At 37.3% G+C, this 24,516-nt stretch overlaps 1 protein-coding gene across 1 annotated transcript in view; it reads left to right on the plus strand.

Annotated features, from left to right (window-relative positions):
- The window catches only part of TBC1D22A (TBC1 domain family member 22A), a 152,643-nt gene that overhangs the window by 79,414 nt on the left and 48,713 nt on the right, over positions 1-24,516 (plus strand). The window lies entirely within an intron of this gene.

Consider the following 24,516-nt stretch of genomic DNA (forward strand, 5'->3'; position numbering starts at 1 on the left):
CTTTGTATCATAACAATTTGTAGTACTAAAATGTACCCCTTGTTACCTCAGTACTTTCTTATTCAAATGTCAAGTGAAATAATTGGTATTAGTGAAAAACTGTTAGTCTGTTCTTAGTTCTGAAATTGGTTGAAAGGCTGCAGACAGACGGTGGTGGTCAATGGCTCTACGTCTGGGTGGAGGCTGGTAACGAGTGGTGTCCCCCAGGGGTCTGTCTTGGGACCGGTGCTTTTTAACGTCTTTATCAATGACATCGATGATGGAATTGAGTGCACCCTCAGCAAGTTTACTGATGACACCAAGCTGAGTGGTGCGGTTGATACGGAGGGAGGAAGGGATGCCATTCAGAGGGACCTCTCCAGACTTGAAAGCTGGGCCCGGGTGAGCCTAATGACGTTCAACATAGCAAAGTGCAAGGTTTTGCACTTGGGCCGGAAGAACTCCAGGCATCTGTACAGACTGGGAGGAGTGATCCTTGAGAACAGCTTGACAGAGAAGGACCTGGGGATACCGAAGGGCGAGAAACTTAACATGAGCCAGCAGAGTGCTCTTGCAGCTTGGAAGGCAAACAGTATCCTGGGCTCCATCAGGAGAGGGGTGGCCAGCAGGGACAGAGAAGTGATTCTCCCTCTGTACTCTGCTCTTGTGAGGCCCCATCTGGAGTATTGTGTCCAGGTATGGAGCCCTCAGTAAAAGAAGGATGTGGAGCTGTTGGAAAGGTTCCAGAGGAGAGTGACAAAGATGATTAGGGGACTGGAGCACCTCCCCTATGAAGACAGGATGAGGGAGCTGGGCTTGTTCAACCTGGAGAAAAGAAGGCTGCGGGGTGACCTCATTGCAGCCTTTCACTACCTGAAGGGAACCTACACCCAGGAGGGGAGTAAACTCTTTGAAAGGGCTGACAATAGCAGGACTAGGGGAAATGGATCCAAGTTGAAGGAGGGAAGATTTAGGTTGGATGTCAGGGGGAAGTTCTTTACTAGGATAGTGGTGAGGTCCTGGAACGGGCTGCCCAGGGAGGTTGTGGATGCCCCGTCCTTGGAGGTGTTTAAGGCCAGGTTGGACCCTGGGCAACCTGATCTAGTAAATCTGGAAGTTTGGTGGCCCTGCCAGGCAGGGGGTTTGGAACTTCATTATCCTTGATGTCCCTTCCAACCCAGGTCATTCTGTGATTCTGTTTCTTAGTGTTCCAGCAGCTCTGGTTCTAGTTTTTAATTCTTTTAATTATTTAATTAAATGTTAAACTTTTGGCAGAGGTGAGGGGCACTGCCACTGGGAGAGGTGTCTGGGTAGGATAGACTGCCTGGTTCCATTGAGTCTGTACTGGGTTTCCATGCTGGCTCCCCCACTTCATGAGGACATCCAGGACAACAGTGAGCAGTGGCCTTTCATTATAGGAGAATCCCACTGTTGTTTTAACAGAAGGTAGCCTTTTTTTTTCTTGCTCTTCCCCTCTTAGTATCATAGCTAGACTAATGGCTAGTCTCACTGAGCTGTATATTTTTTTCAGAGAAAATATGGAATAAATATTGATGTTTCCAGTTTAAATTACAACTTGGACATTCTCAGAGTAGGCCTAGTTTTCCCATGAACTACATCAGAAGGTTTCAGAGGAACGGCAGCACATTGAAGAGTTTTCTGTTGCATATTTTCCGGTGTGATAGGTAACTATTGGAATCTGGAATGATTAGAATCATGCTATGTCACTCTGTATTCTTTGCAGTTCTTTGCAGTGTTTTGAGAGTAGGATCAGGCACTTAAGTGCTATCCAGATCTGTCTTGGTTAAAATGGTAATAAAGGTTCTCTATCTGGTATCATATTTTGTCTAGTTTAATTTAGGATTCATCAGTCATTTGTTATGCTCTGTGAAGTAAGTCATTGGACATACAATCCAAAATACTTGTGGTTGATCTGGTTAAAGTGTAAAGGCGGAGGGAACTGGAAAGGTTGCCAAATCCTCTGTTAACTAAATGCTCTGGTATTCTGTAGCTGTGTCTCTGAAATCCACTAAAATTTATCACTGTCTTCTGAAGCAGAACTTTGTAAAATAGGAAAATTAAGGACATTATGCATGCTGCTTACAAAGAATGTGTTGCAAGAGCTTCTTAGCTGTAAATATTTTGTTTTACTTATTCTTTAACTCAAATTGCATTTTAATGAGAGTGAATTATACCTTTCTTTACTTGATTTGGACTGTGTTTTCTGTTTAGTTTTGTTTTTAAAATAAATGCTTGAAATATTTTTGTATATATTTTCGAAAGTAATATTGCTTGTGAAGTAATGAACTCACATTTTAAATCTATAGTACTGCATTATATGGATGGCCATAGACTTTGTCAGATGTGAAAGTTTTCACAGGCCAATAGTGTAATGTAATACCTCAGATTTATATTTTTATTATCTCTTGCTTTTTTATTCTGTGTTTCACCACCCTTTTTTTTTTGGCATAAAGCTAGTGTGGTGGCTGAATAATTCAGGGGTTGTCCATGTTAGTTTTATGTTTGCTCTTTTTTGGGGGTGGCAGCAGTTACTGACACTGATTTAGAGATTTGTTCTCGTATTTGAAACAATGAGTTAACCCTGACTTAAATGACACAGCATTCTGCATTGGAATCTTGTTGTAAGGGGTATATCTATATGCTTTACATCTATGCTGTTCAACACTAAACAGATATTTTAAAAGGTTAGGTTTTCTCTCAAAGTCTCCAAGGCTAACCTTCATTTAATTAAAGACATTTTATAGAAGTTTGCATCAAATTTTTATTTAGGTTGATTTTCTTTCATAAAATCTGTGTTGTCCTTGTGGCACTTTTAAGATCTACTGTATTTATATCTCTGTGTACATTTCTCTCAAGTGCAAAAAGTCATTAGAGTGCTAACATCCATTCTAAATCCCTCATCCTTTCCTAGAAGTAGCAGTACAAGTGTCAAGTTGTGAAGTAGTACAGAGTTAAATTTTAACTATTCGGGAAAAATCTTGTCTTTTTAAAAAAATCTATGCTTAAATATTGAGTTGAGAACAACATCAGATTTCTGGGCAGTTGGGAACTTGAAGGAAAACTCTTAACGATGCCATTAAATTCTCCTGATATTTGATAATGTAATGTTGTACCGACTGCTCCTTGAGATGAGGTAGTACTATTTTTCATTATACTGTTGGTCTTCTGGCCTGATGTTCTTACACAAATTACCTTTCTGTGCTGTCATTCCTGCAGTGATTTCTCTGTGTAAATAAGTCTGTAGGAGTACATAATTTGCTTGAGAAACACTTTTAGAAACTTACTCAGACTTCTGTGTCGGCTGGGTATTAAAATTTATGTGGATCTGAAATTGTTTGAGAAAAACAGCAACAAAATAACAACAGCAACAAAAAAGCAACGAAATGTGAATGCAAAAAAAGGAAAGCTGAAGTAGTATATTAGTTTTCAGTTTCAAATATACTGTGGCAAGTGCCATTTGAAAGTATAGATTTCAAGTGTACAGCCTAATACTTAATCCTGCAGGGGAGCCTTTTTATTTAGTACCATATTGCTGACTGCTGTGTAGCCAGCTCTCTAGAAGGCCGATGAAGCTGAAATTTAATTCTTGTAGTCTTTGAATACATTGCAAAACAGGTGAGTGAAGTGGGTGCTATTTACAACTCACGAGGGGTCCTAGTTTGAAGCTTTACTGTATTGTTTTGCGAGGAATGCCTTAGTGTTACCAGGATATCTTAAGGCTTACCTGAAACCACGAAGAATAAATGCAAATAAAAGCACTTAGTAACATCATGTAAAACAATGTCCAGAGGGAAATATTGGTGGTAGATGGATGGTTGGACTAGATGATCCTGGAGGTCTATTCCAGCCTTGGTGATTCAGTGATTCTAAGTTTTTCACAAAGAAAAGGATGCCCAGAGAAGCTGTGAATTCCCCCATCTGTGGAAGTGTTCAAGGCCAGGTTGGATGGGGCAGCCTGATGTGGTCAGTGGCAGCCAGCCCATGGCAGGGGGTTGGAACAGATGGGCTTTGAGGTCCCTTTCAATTCCAACAATTCTATGTGATTCTATAAAATGTAAAATAGTTGAAAGATTTATGAAAGGCATAGGAAAAAGGCAAACAATATCACAGAATACCAGTGTTGATACTATTAGCCAGCTAATTTACTGTCTTTGTGCTGAATTAAGTTTCTCTGCCAGTTCTTGTATTCCCTTGCTTCTTCATAATGTAAGTTATCTTTCTGTTAGCCAGTAAGGGATCTGATGAGTGCCAGAGTCAGTGCAAGAGAAAACAATCAGGATTTCCTTTCTTGGTAGATAATGAACTTCTCATGCTACATCCTGATGAACAGGGAGCGGCCATTGGTGCTGGCACCTACTGCGATGTAGTTTATGCCTTTTTTCAGAAGTCCTACAAGTGATCCAGAAAAGCATATTTTTATCCTTCTTGGAACTAATTATTTCTTCTTTGTCCAAGAGTCTGATGCTTTCAGTCTTCAAAATAAATATTATTTAAGTTTTCTGAAAAACGCGTGTCTTCATTAGACCAAATATTGGAAGTACTCGAGTAGCCATTTACATACATTTCTTATACAAGGAGAGATAGAAGTTTATTTTCTCTCCTTCCTACTTGATGCTCATTTTTATTGTCATGTGTCCCAGGCTGGACTTCAGCTGACTGGCATGGTAATGTACTTTTGCTTTTTTTCACCTTTGCATCTTTGTATCACTTATGCAACTAATTCATAGCTTTTGTTGGAGGGTGGGAGGGACTTTCTTTAAATATAGACATCTAATGTTACAGTTTAAAAAACAAAGTAGTTCATCCGTTTTACTGGTCAGTGGCATGATAGCTCTCTGCAACATTTTGTAGCTAGATGTATTTCTTAGGATTGAGACTATCCTCAATAATTTTGTTTCTCTACCGAACTGTTCATTTTCAAGATCGTTCAGTAATTTACTGAGTAATACTAATCTTACTGTTATTTTTGCTCTTTCATTGCTTGTATTTTATTTTTTCTTTAATTCACGTCCTCTTTCTGTCTTGTTCCACAGCAGTCAGTGTCAGAGTCTAGCTAAGTGAAATTGTTGAAAAGATTTGGACATGTGAATATTTAATGTCCAATTACTTATTCACAGGTAGGATCGTGTATTTAAGTTTTATAGACATTTGTCAATTTGATTGAAGCTGACCAGTGGGTTAAATGTTTCTGAAATAGGAGAGATAGACATGGTGGAACATAACCTTTCCTGCTTGGACATAAAATGCAAATGTGAAAGTTTAATTTTCATAGGAAATAAAGGTAAAATACTGCTTAACTTGGTAATGACTTCTTGTCCGCATGAAATATACTGTGAGATAATCTCTTGGATTCAGAATCATAAGAGGACTCTGGAGCCTATGATCAAGTTATGCTTTCCCCTTTGATTCTGACATCCCTTGTTCGATATAAGGCATGGTGTTTGTTTTCACCATCTTCCTACCTTAGAACTGGAATTCACTGTTCTGCTCTCTCCTGAACTGAGCTGCAATTGTCCATATCTTCACTGTAATTCAAGAGCACCTGTTCACATTATCTTCTTTAAAAGTAATTCTAAAGATGTAATTAAAATTAGTTCTTGGATGCTAAACATAAAAGGGCGTGTAGTTATAAGGTTTGCAATCTAAATATTTTCTTTCCAAACAAAACATCCTTACTCTAACTCTCCTTCTGTGTTCCAGTTAGTATGTTCCCTTATGACATTAGTCTCCTGATGCTTATAGCTCCTCTTCAGCCTTAGCAATTGTGAAGTGTTTTTTTGTTGTTGTTGTTTTTTTTCTTTCTTTTTTTTTTTTTTTTTTTTTTTTTTTTTTACTTTTTCAGTTTTTGTCAGCCAACTGACTCTCATTGCCTTACACCACATGGATTGTTATCTGCCAGGACAACTATGTTGCCAAGGCAACTTCCCATTGACAAGAATTGTGCTCATTAAGACTTTATTTTGGCAGGCAATTATATTCCAGTGGCATAACACTGAAGTCAGTGACCTCTTATTGTTTATCTTCTGCTAACTGCAATCTGAAGTAACATAAAACTGACAGACAAGAAGGTAAGAATGTTAGTCAGAAAAAGTTTATCTTCAACTATGAGCACAACTTTTTGTACAGATATGAACATACATAAAGGTTATATGCTTTTGAGTACCTATTTTTCTGACCTTAAAAAGCACTCATTCATATTTATATAAGTTCTCTGATTTTCTCCTAGGAAGGAAAAAAATCTAAATGCTATTTGTAGAATTACTATTATGCTTGTATACAATTGGTCTTCTTGTTTATTATCAAGGTCTAGTTTATTAATTCCTATTTAATTTTAATTTTTATTGGGAGACAAGGCTCCCAGTCTCCTCAAACAAACAAATTAAACAGATCCACCATCTTGCTGTACATTCTGATATTTTCATCAAATACTGGAAGGCCATAATGAGGTCTTCCCAGAGCCCAGTTCCCTCAACCTTTCCTCACAGAAGAGGTGCTCCAGCCCTCTGGTCAACTTAGCGGCCCTCCTCTGGACCCATTCCAAGAGCTCCATGCCTTTTCTCTGCTGGGCCCCCAGTACACAGTACTGTGGATGGGGTCTCACAAGAGCTGAGTAGAGGGGGACAATCACCTCCCTTTTCCTGCTGGCCACCCCTTTTTTAATGCAGTCCAGAACACAGTTGGCCTTCCAGGCTGCAAGTGCACACTGCTGGCTCATGTTCAGCTTCTCATTTACCGAGACCCCCAAGTCCTTCTCTGCAGGGCTGCTCTCATGTAGTTCTTCCCTCAATCTGTATAAATGCCTTGCACTTGGCCTTGTTGAATCTCATTAGATTCACATTGGTCCACTTCTCCAGCCTGTCCAGTAATAGTAAAGGTGGAGTTTAGTTTGACACGTGGAAGTAAAAAAATCGGTATCTTACTTCTTGTGTGTGTAGTGCCGTATCATGTATCAAAGATTCCATGTTAGTTCAGGAAGATGTAGTGAATAAAGACAGGGAAGCTTAGGGAATGCTTTCCTATGGCTTAGAGTAGCTGATCAACTAAATCTCTTTTTAGGCTCCATTGATTGTATTGACTGGATCTTCATTACCTGTGTAGCTTAAACATATATCATGTTTGCAAATATTTAATCTAAAAAAGGGAAGCTCGCTGAGTTTCATCACATTTTGTGTCTGTATGTATATGTATGTATATAAATCTATACGTATGTCTGTGTGTGTGTATATATATATTTATTAGTACTTTTTTTCCATCTTACTTTTCTGTCTTAGCAAATATTTTTTATCTCAACCCATGAATTCTGCTTTGTTGGTTGTTCTTCTATTTTTTATTTTCTCCCCCATCCTATTGACAGAGTGGGAATGAGCAAACAGCTGTGTGCAGCTTAGTTAAACCCCCAGATATACATAGAGAACCATTCACTTTTTTCTTCATTCAACTTCCTAAGACAGCCTCTGGTGCTATTGAAATAGATGGCAATTTTTCTGTGGCTAAACAGAAGTTAATTGCACATGCAAAATGGATAAGATGGAGTATTTTCTCTTCTGTGTAACTTAAAGGATATGAGTAATTTCATTGACTTCATTTGAGCAAGTAATGAATTTAGGTAATTAAGCATGTACTTTAAAGTGATCTATTGATCGGGATCTTGATGAATTTTACTGGATGATAATCAAATGTTAGATGTAGTCTAGAAAATAGTTTGTTTTTCTTCCTTCCTACTTTGAAGTAGTTTTTCTTTTTCTGTAGGAGAATTTTAGTAGTATTTTTTATTTAAAAAGTCTGAAAAAAATCATGTTAAAATAAATCAAACTGAAAAAATTAAGGCACATTTGGGAGAGAGCATAAAATGTCTTTTGTCAATAAAATACAGCTAAGACTGAATATTTTTATTTATATGAATAAGAAAAGTCAGGATTTGAGAGTGTGGCTGTGAGTGATAATAAAAGCTTCTGGCTCATCTATTTTCACAGGATTTGTAGTTCTTTAAATAACCCCTTTTCATGCTCGTGGTTTACTCATCTGGTAGTGGTCTACAGAGAGATATCTAGCTTGTCGGACAAGATGAAAGCAACTGGTGGTATGGTTTAACCTGCCCACCAGTATTCTGTTAGATTTTGTCTCTGTGAGACACATGGCAGCAGAGGGACAGTCAGACAAAATGGTGCCTGGAATGGAACTGTATTCAACCATGTGGAAGAAATCTGCCCGTTTATGGAGTTTTATGTGCGTGACATGCAGGCTCTTGTTCATCACTGGCAAAAATGCAGAATTAATTTTGGTGACGGTTGAAAAGCAGTGCTTAGTAGCTAAGAATTTGCCCTATTAGACAGTGTAATTGCACTCTATTGTAGTTTCCATGGAAATGAGTAGGAGGCATTACTTTTGGAACAACCTGCAGTAGACAAGCTGATGAATGTGGGTTATGTAAGTGGCTAGTGAGGAGTGAGGTGCATTTAAAGATTAACTGAACAGTTGGGCCCAAGGGTTTGTGATAAGTTGCACAACATCCGCTTACAGACAAGGCAATTGTGACTCTAGTGAGCAGAACTCAGTTCATGGGTGATACTAAATGAGAAGGCATGGCTGATATGCCACAGCTTGGGCTGCCATGGAAAGGGAAGTTGACAAACCTGACAGTGGTATGTAGAGGGATCTCATGAAGTTCAGCAAGTGGAAATTCAAAGTGCTGCATCTGGAGAGTAATAGCTCAGGCACCTGAACATGCTGGGGTCTGGTGAGTTGGAATGCAACTTTGCTGAGAAAGAGTTTGCAGTGCTGGTGCACACCAGGCTGACCAGGAGTCAGCAAGGCACCTTCACAGCAAAAAAACCCACAAACCTACAGTATACTGGGCTGCATTAAGAGGAGTGTTATAACCTGCTCTCTTTATGTTATACATGGCTTACTTCAATGAAATTCCTCCAGTGTCTGTTTAACATTCTGTAGCTTTTCTAAATGCCAGCTCACCAGTGTGAAACTGGTATGTGACATTCAGAGGCTTCTTCATTTTTTTCCTATGCAAAATGGCAATTCTGTAAGCCAAATAACGGCTTTAGTAATAGGTAGCAGCAAGTTTGTCTTCAGGGGCTTTGTTTGTATTAAACTCGCTCACTGCTGATGAAAAGTACCTTTGATGAAGCATGAAAAAGCACAGATCCAGTCTGACGAGTGCTGTCAGCTGTGTGGTTTTTGCAGCCACGTGTCCTTACAGAAGTTAGGAAGCTTCCTTTTACTGCTTGCTTTAAAAAGAAATGCACTGCTAGACCTTAAATGCATTTGAAAAAAACAAACAAACAAAAAAACAACAAAACAGTCAGTGTAAGCTTTGCTTTCTGCAAAACAAGAGAAAAATAGGAAAAAAAAAATTGCAAATTTAATTGCAGGGTTTTCAACTAGAGTTGATTCAGTTTAAGTTATGATTTTCTGTTTTACCCTTTCTGCTATTAGGTACCGATAAGAATAAATAAATTAATAAATAAATAAAGACAATCACTCTAATTCCATTCCAAGCATTGTTACCTGAAACTTCTTTAAGCTCAGTGGTTCTGGGCTTTCACTGGTACCCTTTATGCTCTTTAAACATGAGAGTTCATGGGCACAATTCTGTTACATTCTGTTGGCCTTCCAATACTTGAAGGGAGCATATAAACAGGAAGGAGAATGGTTGCTTACGAGGGTGGATAGTACTAGGACAAGGGGGAATGGTTTTAAACTGAGACAGAAGAGGTTTAGGTTGGAGATTAGGAGGAAGTTTTTCACACAGAGGGTGGTGGTGCACTGGAACAGGTTGCCCAAGGAGGTTGTGGATGCCCCATCCCTGGAGGCATTGAAGGCCAGGCTGGATGTGGCTCTGGGCAGCCTGGTCTGGTGGTTGGCAACCCTGCACATAGCAGGGGGTTGAAACTGAATTATCATTGTGGTCCTTTTCAACCCAGCAAATTCTATGATTCTATTTGTACTTACCTTTTTGTATTGGATGCAGGGACTCTCTTCAATAGGTGCTGTGTAAGTAATTCAGAACTCCCAGGGGAAGAATCCAGACTGCAAAAGGAACTTTGCACATGTCCTGTAGCAGGGAATGGAACTTCTTTCCCCAGAGCCATCTCTTTGCTCAGCTCTACTTCTTTGCTTTAACACTTGTTACAAGTTGTTCAGCATTTTAAAACAGTAACCCCAATAGTTTTCTCAAGATTTTGATGTTAGTACCTAGTCAGTGCCCCCAGTGGCGCAGTGGTTTAAGCTCCTGCCTGCGGCACTGGAGGGCCCGGGTTCGAATCCCCCCTGTGGCGCAGGGGTAGAAGTGCCACTTCGCTACACAGAGGGCTCGAAACCCGGGAGTTGGACTCGATGATCTCTAAGGTCCCTTCCAACTCGCAAGATACTATGATACTATGATGATAGTGTTGGTACCTAGCTGCAGTAGGTAGGTACTAACGTTTCTAGAAGCTAAACTAGGAGCTAAACAGTGATCAACATTTCATTTTTTCCCCCTTTTGTTTCTAATGGGTTGTTGTTAAAACCTGAACAACTGTGAAATAATATAAACACATTGCACGGTTCTCTGGTTCCTTATTTAAGTTTATTAAAGCATCCTTAGCTGATGTATAGTTGGTGTAGCCCGCCTTAACATAGGACTGTCTGATGTTTCAAAATTGAGTAAAACTTGGGAATTTTAAATCAAATTAAAGTGTTTATGAAGGACTGAACAGAAGTGTGGGCATTTTGTTACATCGGAAAATGAACAACGTAATTTGAAATAGTACAGGATATGATTTGTATTGTTGTGCATGATAAATTTCTGAATAGCAGAACTCTGTGCAGGTAAGGAACAAAATAAATTACTATAAAATAGGGTTGTGAAATTCAGAAATGAATCTATGGTTGATGCCAGTTTACAAAACAGGCAGCCTCACTGCCGTATGTAAAATAATTAGTATGTGTTAGTGTATTAATCAGCTACAGATGACAGAACATTAGACTACACTGACGATAGTGGGTTGAAGTATATAGATTATAGATTAACCTGCTCTGCCTGGAAGCAGAATATTTCAAGTTACAAAGCTTTTCAGCAGCCAGCTCAGAAAATCTGTTAAGCTTTCAAAATACTTTTAAAATCCTTTGCTCTATGTAAGGTGTATTACCTGCACTCAAATGCAACTTTCTGTAAGAAATGACAAACCAGTACTTCACAAATACAGTAACATCCAGTAAAAATAGTTTATTTATAATAGCATGGGTACCCGTGGTGGGATTTTGAAATATATAATTACTGTTTATTTCTGGAATGCACAACACTATTAGAACTACCTGAAATATTAAGTCCTTATCTTCTTTCTTCTTTGTCTCTGCTACGCTCTTGCTCCTTGTAATGACTGCTTCTTCCTTATTATTCTGGCCTTTCTTGTTTTCCTGATAAATGACAGTCTTGTGGTTTGCTCTGCCACTTGGATTGCCCTTGACTGTCTATGCTGCGAGCTTTTCTGCCCTTTCTTCCAGTCTCACAGGGTTTGTTGGCTCTCCCTCCTTCCCCCCTCCCCCCCCCCTTTTTTTTTTTAACTTCTCCATCGTATTCATGGGTGATCTGAGGCTTTCCTTATAGCTTCACTGTCAGCTTTATGCTGATGATATGCATATCCACTATTTTTTTTTATTTCTGACCTGACTCCCTTCGTTAAGATATGTGTTTCACAGTGCCTGTATGACAGTTCTCCCAAGATAGCTGATGGCAATTACTGATACCAAGAATTCTTTCTTTTTCCTTTTCTTTATCAAAGCACCTAGTTTTCTTACTTTGTAACTTTTCCTAGTAGATCCTGTGCTGGATTTTTTGTGTTCATCATATTTTTTATCTTGCATTCTCCAAGCTACTTTCTACTTCCCAATTAAAAACAAAACCACAAACAATAACAGCTCTTACCTAATATGAAGAGTATGATTTTCTAATGTGAAGAGCGTGCATTTCTTTAAATCAGATAGAATGGTTATTCCAGTTTGTTTCGTCCCTCACTTGAGCTAGATGGGATACACCCAATGGTGCTAAGGGAGCTGGCAGAGGTGACTGCCAGGCTGCTTTCTGCCATTTATCAGTGGTCCCGGTCAGCTGGAGAGGCACTGGGTAACTGGAGACTTGCTAATGTGACTTCCATCTCTAAGAATTGTAAGAAGGATCCAGTGAACTGCAGGCCTGCCAGCCTGACCTCGGTGCCAGGGAAGATTACAGAATAGATGATCTTGAGTGTGAACACACAGCATGGAAAGCCTGTCAGGGGGATCTAGATAGGCTGCATAGCTGGGCTGAGGCCGATGTTATGAAGTTCAAGACAACAACAACTCCTTGCCGTGTTAGAGGTTGTGGGCAGAGTGGCTAAAAAGCTGTGTGGAGGAAAAAGATCGGAGGATGTTAGATATCAACCAACTGAACATGAACCAGCAGTGTGCCCAGGTAGCCAAAAAATCCAATGTCATTCTGATTTGTATCAGAAATAGCGCAGCCAGCAGGAGCAGGGAGGTGATCATCCAGAGAAGGGCAAAAAAGCTGTCCAGACCCTTCACAGATCTGATAAGGAGAAACTTGAAAGAACTGGGATGGTTCAGTCTGGAAAAGAGGAAGCTCAGTGGAAACCTTGTTGCTCTCTACAACTGCCTGAAAAGAGGTTGTGGCAAGGTGGGGAGTTGGCCTCTCCTTCCAAGTAACGTCGATGGGATGAGAGGTAATGACCTGAGATTTTGCCAGGGGAGTTTCAGGTTGGATACTAGGAAGGATTTTTTCTCAGCAAGAGTGGTGAGGCACTGGAAAAGGCTATGTCCGATGAGGTGGTGGAATCACTGTCCCTGGCAGTGTTTAAGGAAGGGATATGGCTCATTGGTGGGAGGTGGAGGATTGGACTAGATGATCTTAGCGGTCTATTGACCTTTATGATTTTATTATTCTATCCTGTGTTTCAAGAATTAATGATTAATAAAAGAATAAAAATAAAACAAAAAAGCCCACCCCACTATTTCAAAGTGAGTGTAAATCTGTGCTGAATTTTGGATGTTTTTTGCCTAATTGGGATTTATATTTTTGTATGTGAAAATGAAATAATCCGAAATATGCTACAGTGTGTCACTGAATATGACGAAGTTCTAAAATAATGCTAATGTACCATCAGATATGAATAGTAGTTTTCAAATTAAGTCCAATTTTATCTGTCATCTGAGCTTTATTGAGTATGCATTCTCTCACTAAATTTACTAATTAGGATACACTTGAAAAGAACACAAAAAAATTCTACATTTGCAGTTTCACACTGGTTCAAAAAGTAAGTTGTCCTTCTGACGATTCAGATCTATGAACAGAATGTAGAATGTACACTCAAAAGTACAGGTTGTGAAATATTTCTTCATCTTTGTGACTATTCTGATACTGAACAAATCAGTAATTACTAGTAGTATCAGCTCATTTTAAATGAATTAATTTGTTTCTGGTATCTCTAAGCTTTTTAAAAAAATCTTGCCTATTCTGTTTATCTACTTGGAAAGGTATGTCTATGGAAGAACATTCATTTCTTTCCTATACACAACATTGTTGGCTGCACGTTTTTGCTGTGCGCATATTAAAGCAGTGAAGAAACTTGCATATGAGAGGCAGTGAGTAAGATTCATTTCAGATAACTCAATTGTCATCAACGATGTTCTGTAGGGTAGTAATATCTTCCAGTGAGCCTAAAAAACAAAATAAAGCTGTGTATAGCTCTCAAGATAAAATAAAATGTCTGAATCACAACTTTGGCGTAATTGCTGTTCTGTGATAGTTGTTTTCATGATTTTGTAAACAATCACGTAGTTTATGAATAAATTAAAAATTGCTGTTGTAGGTGCCACATATTGTAAAGACAGTGACTCAACATCTGCTGGTTTTGAAAGCCGCAGCGGTAGTGATGATAGAAGGAAGACAGATTTCGGTACAAATTGGAAGGGGGTGGATTAATGACATATTTATTTATTTATTTCCACAAGATAGTTTTTTTAAAAAAAGGTTTTATTACTTTGGATGAAATAAATTTTATTGTTAAAATGGAATAAGGTTCTTAGTACATATTAACTGTCATGCTTGAGAAATACGAAGCTTAGAGTTCATGTGTTAAGATAGAAGTTGGACTGTGCATTGCCAGTAGCACAAGTTGGTATTCATGTGTGTTGACAGAGGTTGCTAAAAATGCTTTTAGGAACATAATTTGAGGATGACTTGTGATCCTGTGACTTTTCTTTAAATGAAAAGTTGCTCCAAAAGTAATGCTTCCTGTTTATTTGCATAAGGGCTACTACAATAGGAAGAGTAAAATAACACTGATGCAACGAATTCTCGGTTACAAAACACTATTTTTTAATGTAGCTACCACCATTAGCTGTACATTTTTGCCAGCAATGAACAAGAGCCTGCATGTCACACTCAAAAATGCCTGCAGCAGTGGAGGTGACCCGTTCTTGCAGTTTCCACTGCTTTAATGCACCACCCACTGTCTCACTGCACTCACATCAACTGCTCAGTCTCCGTAAACGTCCAGCAAGTGTCAGTGAAAGTCAGTGGGTGCAATTTTTTCTTTCTGCATGGAGGAATTCAGTGCTGCATCTTTGGTTCATATGCATTTCCATGCTGGATGCCATTTTGTCAGACACGCCCTCTGCTGCCATCTGTTGCACAGCAACAAAATGTACTGGAATACTGGTAAGAAAAGTTCAACCTCTTCCTGCCATAATACCAACATCTACCTCTGACATTTTTGGCCAACATAATAAAAGTAGGAGGCATTACTTTTGGAGTACAAGGATTTCGACCATATTGTCTCCTAATGAAGACATGCAATTCAAAGACAATGCCTTGGGTAGTTTGAAACTTGGGTAGTTTGAATCCCAAATGATGGGAACACTGCATTGAGGGATTACAATTGAATCTAGTCTGAAGCAAAATCCAAGCCAAATCAAGTGTGAAGTAAGACACAAACCCAAACCGAAACTATTCCTCATCTTTATTCTCATAATTTGGCATCTTAAATTGATTTGCCTTTAAACACTTGCTATCAACAAGGACAAAAATCTCATCTTTTGATGGATGTAGTGATGTTTTTTATCTGGTTTTTATGATACCATCAGGTATTCAAAGTACTTTAAGGCATTTGTGTGGAGGAAAATTGTGAAGTTATTTTCCATTTATAAACTAGTTACAGATTCCTTGTACTTTTTAAAAACATAAATGCATCTTATCTAAAAAAACATGCAGGTGGTTATGCTTCATTTTTGCTAATTTATTCTTTTGGTGAGATGAATGTGTTTGTAAATGCCATCACCCTTATTCAGTATACTTCAGTTCTTTTTCCATCAAAATTTGCATTGGAAAGATTTTGTATTAATGCTTTTCAGTTCAAGTGCTGTAGCATCCACTAAGGAAGCTGTAGTGCCAGTATTTCTAAGGACAACGTATGTTGTTGAAACTGATTGATTGTGCTAATCTAATCAAGCTGTCAAAGCAATCCTTCTTACAACATTCTTCTTCATAAATCCGTTAAGTGTTTGAACCAGTAAGCCTTTTTATGCCCTTTCCTCAGCAGAAAGTAAGCACAGATGAGTCAAAATGAAAAGGATTTAGAAATGAGAAGGGTAAGCTTATATGAGAAAGGAAAACCCATACCCTACCAGTTGCTCATCAACAAAACTTAAAATGCAGTTTGTTAATGTATAGCTGATACTTTAAAAGACCTAATGTGCTAATTTTTTGTAGATTTTTTTTTTTTTTTTTTAAATATTGAATTTCTGTTAAGGAAATTTTCTTACTCTCTTTTTTTTAAAGAATAGATAAATGGTAGTGATTAATACAAGATCCACTTTATCTAGCTGTGTGATTATCTTTCAGCCTGCAGATTAAGAGGTCCATTATAAACTACTTATTTTTGGTATGAGGCATTTTTCTACTGACTACATCTGAGTTTTTATTAATGGGTGTTTGGTAAGAATTGCAGTAAACTTTCATATTTTGAAAGATCTAGAAAATAATAACAGCATAGGAAACACTGAGGTAATTCTGTTTGGAGACTGACTGTAGCAGAACTATCTGTGGGTTACCCAGTATTGTGTTTTGTTTTGTTTTTTCCATTGTGAAGGAACTTAGTCTTTAATTATATATGTAGTAGAGTAATTGGGTTGCTTTCAAATGCTCATAGAGATTCTATTCTGTTTTCCTTTATTTTGGATCTCAACTGAAGATTATAATTTTCTAGAGTAAAAAGTGGAAAGCGTTTATATTAACATTTAGTTTCTAACTTGAGGAACGATGCTGAAGTCATCAGAAGACATCTGTGAATTGTTCCTGTATGCTCTATCTGTATTTCTGTTACATAAATGTTATATATTTAGTTGTTAACATGTAGTTATTTAGTATCTTCACAAGCGATCAGGAAAAGAAAGGGAATAATGCTGTAAAAAAGCTTGCAGTTGATCACAGGTTATTCAGAATAAGCATGGAAGTGAATTTGTGATGCAAGAAGATGCTCTGAGAGTAACAGGGACAAAATGACACTTGAAATTTCCATTCATGCAAGTGTAAAGTGACGAAGATTTGAGGAGAAAAGGGAAATCCTATTTTTGAACTTAATCACTTGCCATGAACTCAATGTTGCCGCCTGGGAACAAGAACTTGAAGTTATGATGCTTCTATGAAAATGTCAGAAAAGCAAATAAAAGAAGCTTAATTTTGATGGTTATGGTTCCGTGTACAGAAGAGGATTGAGATACAGAATTGATAAAAGTTAAGAATGTTTTTTTTTTTCTGGGAACAGTAACATAACCCAGGACTTGGGTAAAACATAACCTGGATCTTGGATTAATTGAAGTCTTCTGGGAGCTGTAGTTCAGCCTTCTCTTTTGAGACCAAGAGACCAGAACTCATAAAGTATATTGACAGTCCGTAGAACTGCAGCATTCAACTCCCAGTGCACTGCATGGTGTTATGATGCGGAGTACCAATGAAAAACCATAAAAACATGACAAGTGTTTAAATAAAACGGTCATGTTAACACTTTTTTCTTTCCCTAAAGAACTTTCTTTTTGAGTCACAGGACCATAGAATGGCTTGATTTGGAAGGGGCCTTAAAGACTGTCTGCTTCCAGCGCTCCTGCCATAAAAAGGAACACCTCCTACCAGACCAGGTTGCCCAAAGCCCCCTCCAGCCCAGCCTTGAGTACTTCCAGGGTGGCACATCCACAGCTTCTCTGGGCCTCAAGAGCCTCCTAGAGAAGAATTTCTTCTTTAAAACAGTATTGAATTTATTCTAGTCAGTTCTTTTGTGAAAAATTAGATACTGCATTATTAGCTTCTTTATCATATTGCCATGTGTAGGTCATTAAAATCATAGGGAGGTAGAATTATGCATAGGTGCTTTTATTTTAGTAAAATTTAGTTTCTGTAAAGGTAACTTTTAACTTCCTCATTTTGATATTAAAATGTAATGAAATTTTTTTTTTTTTTTTTTTTAAGAGTTATTTAAGTTTATATTTGTATCATTTAAGCTATTCCCTCTCTTTATTTTATCATCAAATTATTGCTCTTATTTTTTGTCATGGTTTTATTTCCAAAAGGTCTGCTGGTATGAGTAGAAAAGTAGTCCTTCTGGAGTTGAACCTTCATTAAATATTTTACTTACCAGCACCGTATTGTATTTTTCACTTCAATCCTTTTTGTCCTTCACTGGTTACAGGAATGCAAATAAATACTGGTGTATTCAGAAAACTCTTTGTATTTAGTTAGTGATTTGGAAGTATGAAGTTGTTGAGTACATGTGGTATTGTGCATCCTGAAGAATTCTTGACTAAAGCACATGGTTAACTACATTAGCACTGAAATTGATGTCCAGGAGTTTATTGATGTTGTGTAAAAACAGCATATCAACAGTGCTGACTAGACTTTAGTTCAGCAAGAATGTGTCTTCCTGGAGTGTGCTTTTGGCAGAACCTGGTTGTTTGGGGTCATGTTATTTACTTAAACACTGTGAGCTGTGGGTCTCAGATCACTGAGAGGACTCTGAGCCTCATTGGACGTGGTCGTTTCTGTTGAGGTCCATTTTCACCTGTGATGTGGTTCACATTAACTGCCTTCATGTTCTAATATTTGTTTGTAGGTGTACAATTCATATATTAGTTAATGTTCTAGTTACTCACTAAAAAAAAAAAAAAAAAAAAAAAAAAAAAAAGAAGATCCTTTTTGTAACTTCTTTTGATGTCTTCTTTCTTTTCCTTGTCTGAGAGTTCTCTACGTAGATTACATAGAAAAGGATATCTCCAGACACAATAATTTTAGCTATGTACGTAGACCAGGGAAGGCTCTGCTCCTGAGTTTTGATCTTTTCACAAGAATGACTTAAAAATACAGAATAAAAAGTCATTTAAAACATTCCTACAGGAAAATTTGCTGTTTATGTCACTGGATCAATGTATCTCCTGAAGGCAATGTCATCAGCTGAGTCACTCCACAATGCTGAGATGTCAGTTCACATTCTATGAGCAGTGTTCAGAAGCCCAATTCACTTGCCACATTAATCCTTTATCACTAAGAAGGAACACCAAGATTGCTTCTTTGGATAGGAGTTTGATGCCGCTAGATATTTTATGGCAGAGAGATTTCACTGTATTCCTGTTCGCTCTAAAACAGACTGCAGGATGTAGTGCTTATCGATATTATCTGCTTCTGGCTAAATAAAAATTAGGTGTTTAGCAGACGCTGTTTGCTGAACTTCATAATGTCTTTGTGGTATTCAGCCACTTTTCTTATCTGGAAAGAGCTATACAAGATTGTGATTTCTCAGCACTGTTATGAAAGCAAATTATCGAAATTTAAAAGAAAGAAGTCATAGAAATAACTTTTAGAGGAAAAATACTGTTTTATAGCTCATTAGAAAACGCTTTTTGTTCTAACTAGCCATTGAAATGTACATTTTCCTGAAATACATTATTGTGTTTTTATTACTGAAAATCACCAACATACTCAAGCTAGAAAAATGCACTTATGTTCTTCCTGTTAAAGCACAGATTTCTGTCATGGTGTATTTTAAATTAAAGAATTAAAAGCATCAAAACATTTGTCCTAGTCAGCATTAAAAAGTGATGTTAAATTATGAATGACAAGTCAGTATCCTGCCTGTGCAGTCTGATAGCTTTGTAGATGCAGTAGTCTAGATTCTGGATGCATAAAAGCAGAGATTTCACACCGGGCTAAACCCCGTGTTTCTGATAAAGCAATATGCACAACACTAACAGTACAGAGGAGACAGACTGAGCTACCAACAGATTCTGCTTAGAACACTGACATTAATTTTTTGACTGTATCTCTTGTTTTCTTCCCTTTATGGTAATGAGCAAGAGCAATTCTGTGCTGAGATTCTTGCATCAGTAACATTAAAAGAGTTTAATAAGAAATGTACAGTAATAGATGAGCACTATTAATAGATGAGACATACTGTATTGAAATTCTGAATCTTTCTCACCAGTAAAATAATTATTCCGCCCTTTCCTTTCTTCTGACGAATGGAATGCAACTGCTGTCGGCAACCTCTATTATTAATTGTATTGTTTATATCAACTTTAAATGCTTTATTAACCTGTTGCATGCTCTATTTAGTACATTATTCTGTAGGTATGTTTTTTAGCGTTTGCACAAGCGCTTATTTATTTTTGTCTTGCTTGCACTCTTCTGCAAGAGGGAGAGTGTGAAAGAATGCGTTCAGCAGTGTCAGATGGAGCTCATTGCTATGCTAACTGCAGGACTGTACTCCTTTAGGAGGGCATTCAATCCTTGGCATTCATTCCCTCACGCTGATGTGATAACAGAATAAAGGAGCTTTACAGCTGATTGAAGTCAAGTAGTAGGGCCATTGTAAAGGCTCACAAGAAGATTACTGATGAATACTATTACTGCAGGAGGCTGGACTAGCAATTGTGTATGTCCAGGCTTTCTAGCAGAGAATGAATAACAAAAGTATGTGCTAATAATTATGAATTAGCTATGGCCTGTTCTCTTAGAGGGAAGGTGGTGATGTGTGTCTGACTTCAGTATGCTAAGAACTGTATGATAAATGTTTACCAAGCTCTGTGAATGATTCAATTTATATTAAGTCATAGTAGGAATTGCAATTGTTGTATTTACTTAGTTTTGGATACCAGAATAAATAAAAATTGGTCATAATGTTCCGTCTCAGTCTGGACTCAAGAAGTGTTTTAATACTTCAGGAAATAATGGAAATCACATTTTCTCCAATTTTAAACTGCAGTATCTTCCTTTTTCTTAGACAGGAGACAGATTGAAGACTTTGAATTTATTCCAGTATATCAAACATTCTTTGCTTATAAAATGAGCAGATGGCTGAGATAAAATCACAGACTCTTCCATGGTTTAGTTTGGCTGAACTTTTTTGGAACTAAAATACTTCAGTTTTCTGATTGTCTTTTCTTGCAGAGAGCATGTATAAATGTTAAATACCCAGCCTTACTGTCATTTCCTTTTCTACAGTCCTTCTAAGTGGTGATAGAAATAGAAGATACAAAACCTTTGTAAGAATTCTGTTGTGAGAAAAAGGGCAGGTCTTACCTGCCTGTACTACCTTAAAAAGGTTACTGGATGCTCAGAAGGGAGAGGTGAATTAACAGTCCTCATTCGTTTGAAAGCACTGAAAAAAATCTCTTAAAATTATCTGAAGTCTGGGTTTTATAAAATAGGAGATATTAAACAGAATTTTATGACAAATTAAGAGAGAAGTCAAAGGAATTTGTGGTCAACTTTGCCTCTATTCAGTGTGTATTTCTGGGACAGGTCTTCTTTCAGGTTTGACTTTGCATTGACAAATAGTGTAGTGCACTTGAAGTACATCAGTGAAAAGAAACTCTTCAGTGCAAGCCGAGATCATTTTGCATGTGTGTTGCACCATAAAGAAAATATTAATGTACAAGAATGATTGTTAGATGTATTTCAAAATAATGTTTGTGATCCAACACCAGACCCTGCAGTAACTGTTCCATTAATGTCTTTCTGAGTACTAGCTAGCTCATCAGAGTCCTCTTTTGCCTCCACAAGATTTATTTAATCAATTTCTTTGTTTCCTGTGCATCTCATTGGTCTTTCTGGCTCCAGCTGGCACAATCCCTAAGTTCTTTCTCATAATTTTTCTTCTACTCTTCTCTGTCATCACTGGAACCTTTCCTTCCTAGGTGTCATCAATTTGTCATAAGGGAAGCTCTGAAGGGATCTCTGTTTTTCTCTGGAGGGATTCCCTGGACCTCCTGGTGTCTGTTTGTTAAAGAAATGTAACTCACTCAAACTGAAAAAGTACCTTACCAAACCTCCAAGCTTTCATAGTCTTACTCTTAAATTGGATCATCTTAAATATCCATGTGATTACTGTACGCTGCATTGTATAATTTCAGTGTGTCTTCTGTTGTTGATAGATGACAATGATTAGACTCTGTGTGCTGTGATTTTTTTTGTCCTTCATCTGTCTTTGAGAACAATGACACTAATTCTGGAGATTATGTTTATACTTTTGAGAGGAAAAGATATTATGAAAAGTAATAAATGAAAATGATGCCTCCAACCTGCATTTGCTCTGAATTTGTTTGTAATGGAACTTTTATGAAACAGAATAAACAGTATTGAAAAAGCAAGTTTTATGTAGTGACTTAGGAAATTGTAATACCTAGAATAAGCCGAATAAGATATAAAAAGCTATAAAGCAGGTTTTCTTGCACTCTGGGAAGAAAGACATAGTTTGTTTTAGAGTGGAAACATATAATAGATAGGGAGTGCTTGTGGTTTCCTGCTTCTAGGTTTAAATACCATCAGTTGAGTTGTTTTATCTCTTTTGCAAAATTTATGGATAAACACAGCCAGATGTCCTCAACAGTCTACCATTTTCCTTTTGTTGCATAAATGGAGATCAGATTACATGAAACTCATTTATAAAATAATAAATAGGGTCAACCCAATATAAACTACATCTTCCAAATATCCTTTAGTAAATGTAGGTGAAAAAAAAAGTGGTGTTGTTATATAATACCTTCTAACAAAATGATAGAGTCCTTTTCTGATTGTCTTCCTGTCTATTAATAAAGTTGTTTTCTTCCAACTAAATTTCTTCTTTCTTTGTAGTTACTTATCAAACCTGCAGAAAAGTGGCGTGTTAGAAGGAAAATAAATCAGTCTGTCTTTTCTGAAAGGTATAATGAATGTTCTTTAGTGATACTTTGTTAAAGCGTAGATTGGAGATAGAGCGAAGTTGTTCTTGAGTATGTTTTAAGTTCAGTTTAATGTTTCAGGACAAATTATCTTAAAGTAGTGGATTATAGCTGTTTTATTTTTATGTAATTCAGCATCTGCTATATTAAAAAAAAAACAACAAACATTTTCATAATGAAATACTTTTTGAAACTTCTATAAAAATGCACTTTGAAATACATTTCTGTTGCATTACGCCTTGCTACTTTTTGAAATTAAATATTTAAGCATAGACTAACTGCCTGTATGATTGTGGTATATACATGTATCTATCTATAGGAAGATCATTTTTCTTCTTTTCTCTTTTACGTATTTCTAGCTACTACTTAAATTAATTATTTTTGTCACCTGCCCTGTAGCGTTTTATGGGAACTGAAATCTGGTGCTTGAATCCCTGTAGGCTCTCAGTGAGCAAGTAACATGGTAACCTCTTAACTTCACACTTATTTCTATAGTAGCAGCATCTGTTGTTTTTCGTAAATGAGTATTAATTTGGTTAATAGCAAGATTCCAGGGTTGTAGTGGCTTTTCACAGCCTTCTAGGACTAGCCATTGAGATAACAGGGAAAAAAAACAAACAGTTGTAGAAATGTTCTTGATAGAATACTGCCACAATATTATGTGACCAAATGTAGTTTCTTGTAAGATGCCCACAATCCATCTCAGTAGCATGGAGCTTGCTTTGAGAATTGTGGAACTTCTGGAATTGTTTAGTTATTTAACACCACTATTTCTGTCCCAGAACCTGTTCCTGCATCTAGACAAGCAGTTTCCACATGGCTCTGGGAGTCTCTTGACTGTGTAAATCTTAGCTAGAACTGCAGGTGTGCTGATTGCTTTCTTTCACAGCTCCTTTTGGAATGCATAGTGATAGAGCACATTTTTGATAGTAGCACTGTACTGTATCCACTTTGGAATGAGCTACAAACTCTGTTAGTAAATGATGAGTTTCAGGGCAGATATAGCAGAGATTGTATAATGGTCAGTTTTCAGCAGTGGCCTGGGTAATAACTTTTATGAAAAAAATAAAAATAAAAATCTAAAACAATATGAGATGAGCAGTAATGTCCATCATAGTAACTTTGGGGAGTTGGAAGTCAAGGACCAGCAAAATATACAAAGTAACTGTGGATGACCGGGCTTTGAGCAACCTGGTTAAATGGAAGGTGTCTCTGCCTATAGGAGGAGGAGTAGAACTAGAGAATCCCTTCCAACCCAAACCAGTCTGTGAGATGTGTAAAAAGCATTTTAGCTAGAAAATGAAAGAAGCTGTATTTGTAGCTTAAATGATGTGTGAGTTATTAAAGTACTTGTACTGGCTTAAACTGATGTTTGAACTTATAGCTTGACGTCCTGCTTTCCAACAGAGGTATATTCTACTCACATTTTACAGCCTAAAAGCTCAGAGTAATTTGGGTTTTTTGCAACATAATAAACTGAAGTTCCGACTAGTCTTCACTGGTATAAACAAAATAATATAGAGAAAATCAGTTTAATTTGAAAAATATTAGGAAGCTGAAGAACAGATACAGTTATTATATTTTGATATGCATCTATTATTATTTTTATTCATAGATATTCATAGATATTCATAGATTGGGTAGACAATATTCTATTTGATCTCTCTTCTAATTTTCTAGAGGCTGAATTGCTTGAGTTGCTATTTTGCTAAATATTTGTTTATTTCATTTTGTTGATAACATTCGTCCTGAAGCCAGAGAATGTAGCTTTTTATTCGATGGTTGTTTCCTTACTGCTTTTTGTTGTTGTTGTTGTTTTACTATATTTTTAAGCTGCTATTCTTTATAACTTATGTAGGCACTTTCATGGCGGCATTAATAAGATCAGTTGTAAAATGTTTCTGAAAGTTCTGATGTGTGTTTAGGAATCTAATGCAAGATACAGGGCTTGGGTTGTTTCAGTAGGACTGGGATTTTAGGTTACTTCAAGTTTCTGCTAAGGTTTCTGTGTCCTGTACTCGCAGTCAGGCTGTAGCTGGGAACTGAGCGAAGCTGATTTGCAGCTTAAATGATGTCTGAGCTATTAAAACAGTCATACTGACTTAAACTGATGTTTGAACATACAGCTTGCCATCCTGATTTCCAACGGAAGTATGTTCTAGGCAAGTTTAAGTCCACCTCACTAGGTTAGCCAGCCTGCTGCTGAAGATTGCCCTGCCTCTTCTAGTCAGGTGGATGCCATCCCTTTCTAATAGTTTATAA

The sequence above is a fragment of the Excalfactoria chinensis genome, chromosome 1 (genome assembly GCF_039878825.1).
Source record: "Excalfactoria chinensis isolate bCotChi1 chromosome 1, bCotChi1.hap2, whole genome shotgun sequence".
Classification (NCBI taxonomy): Eukaryota; Metazoa; Chordata; class Aves; order Galliformes; family Phasianidae; genus Excalfactoria; species Excalfactoria chinensis.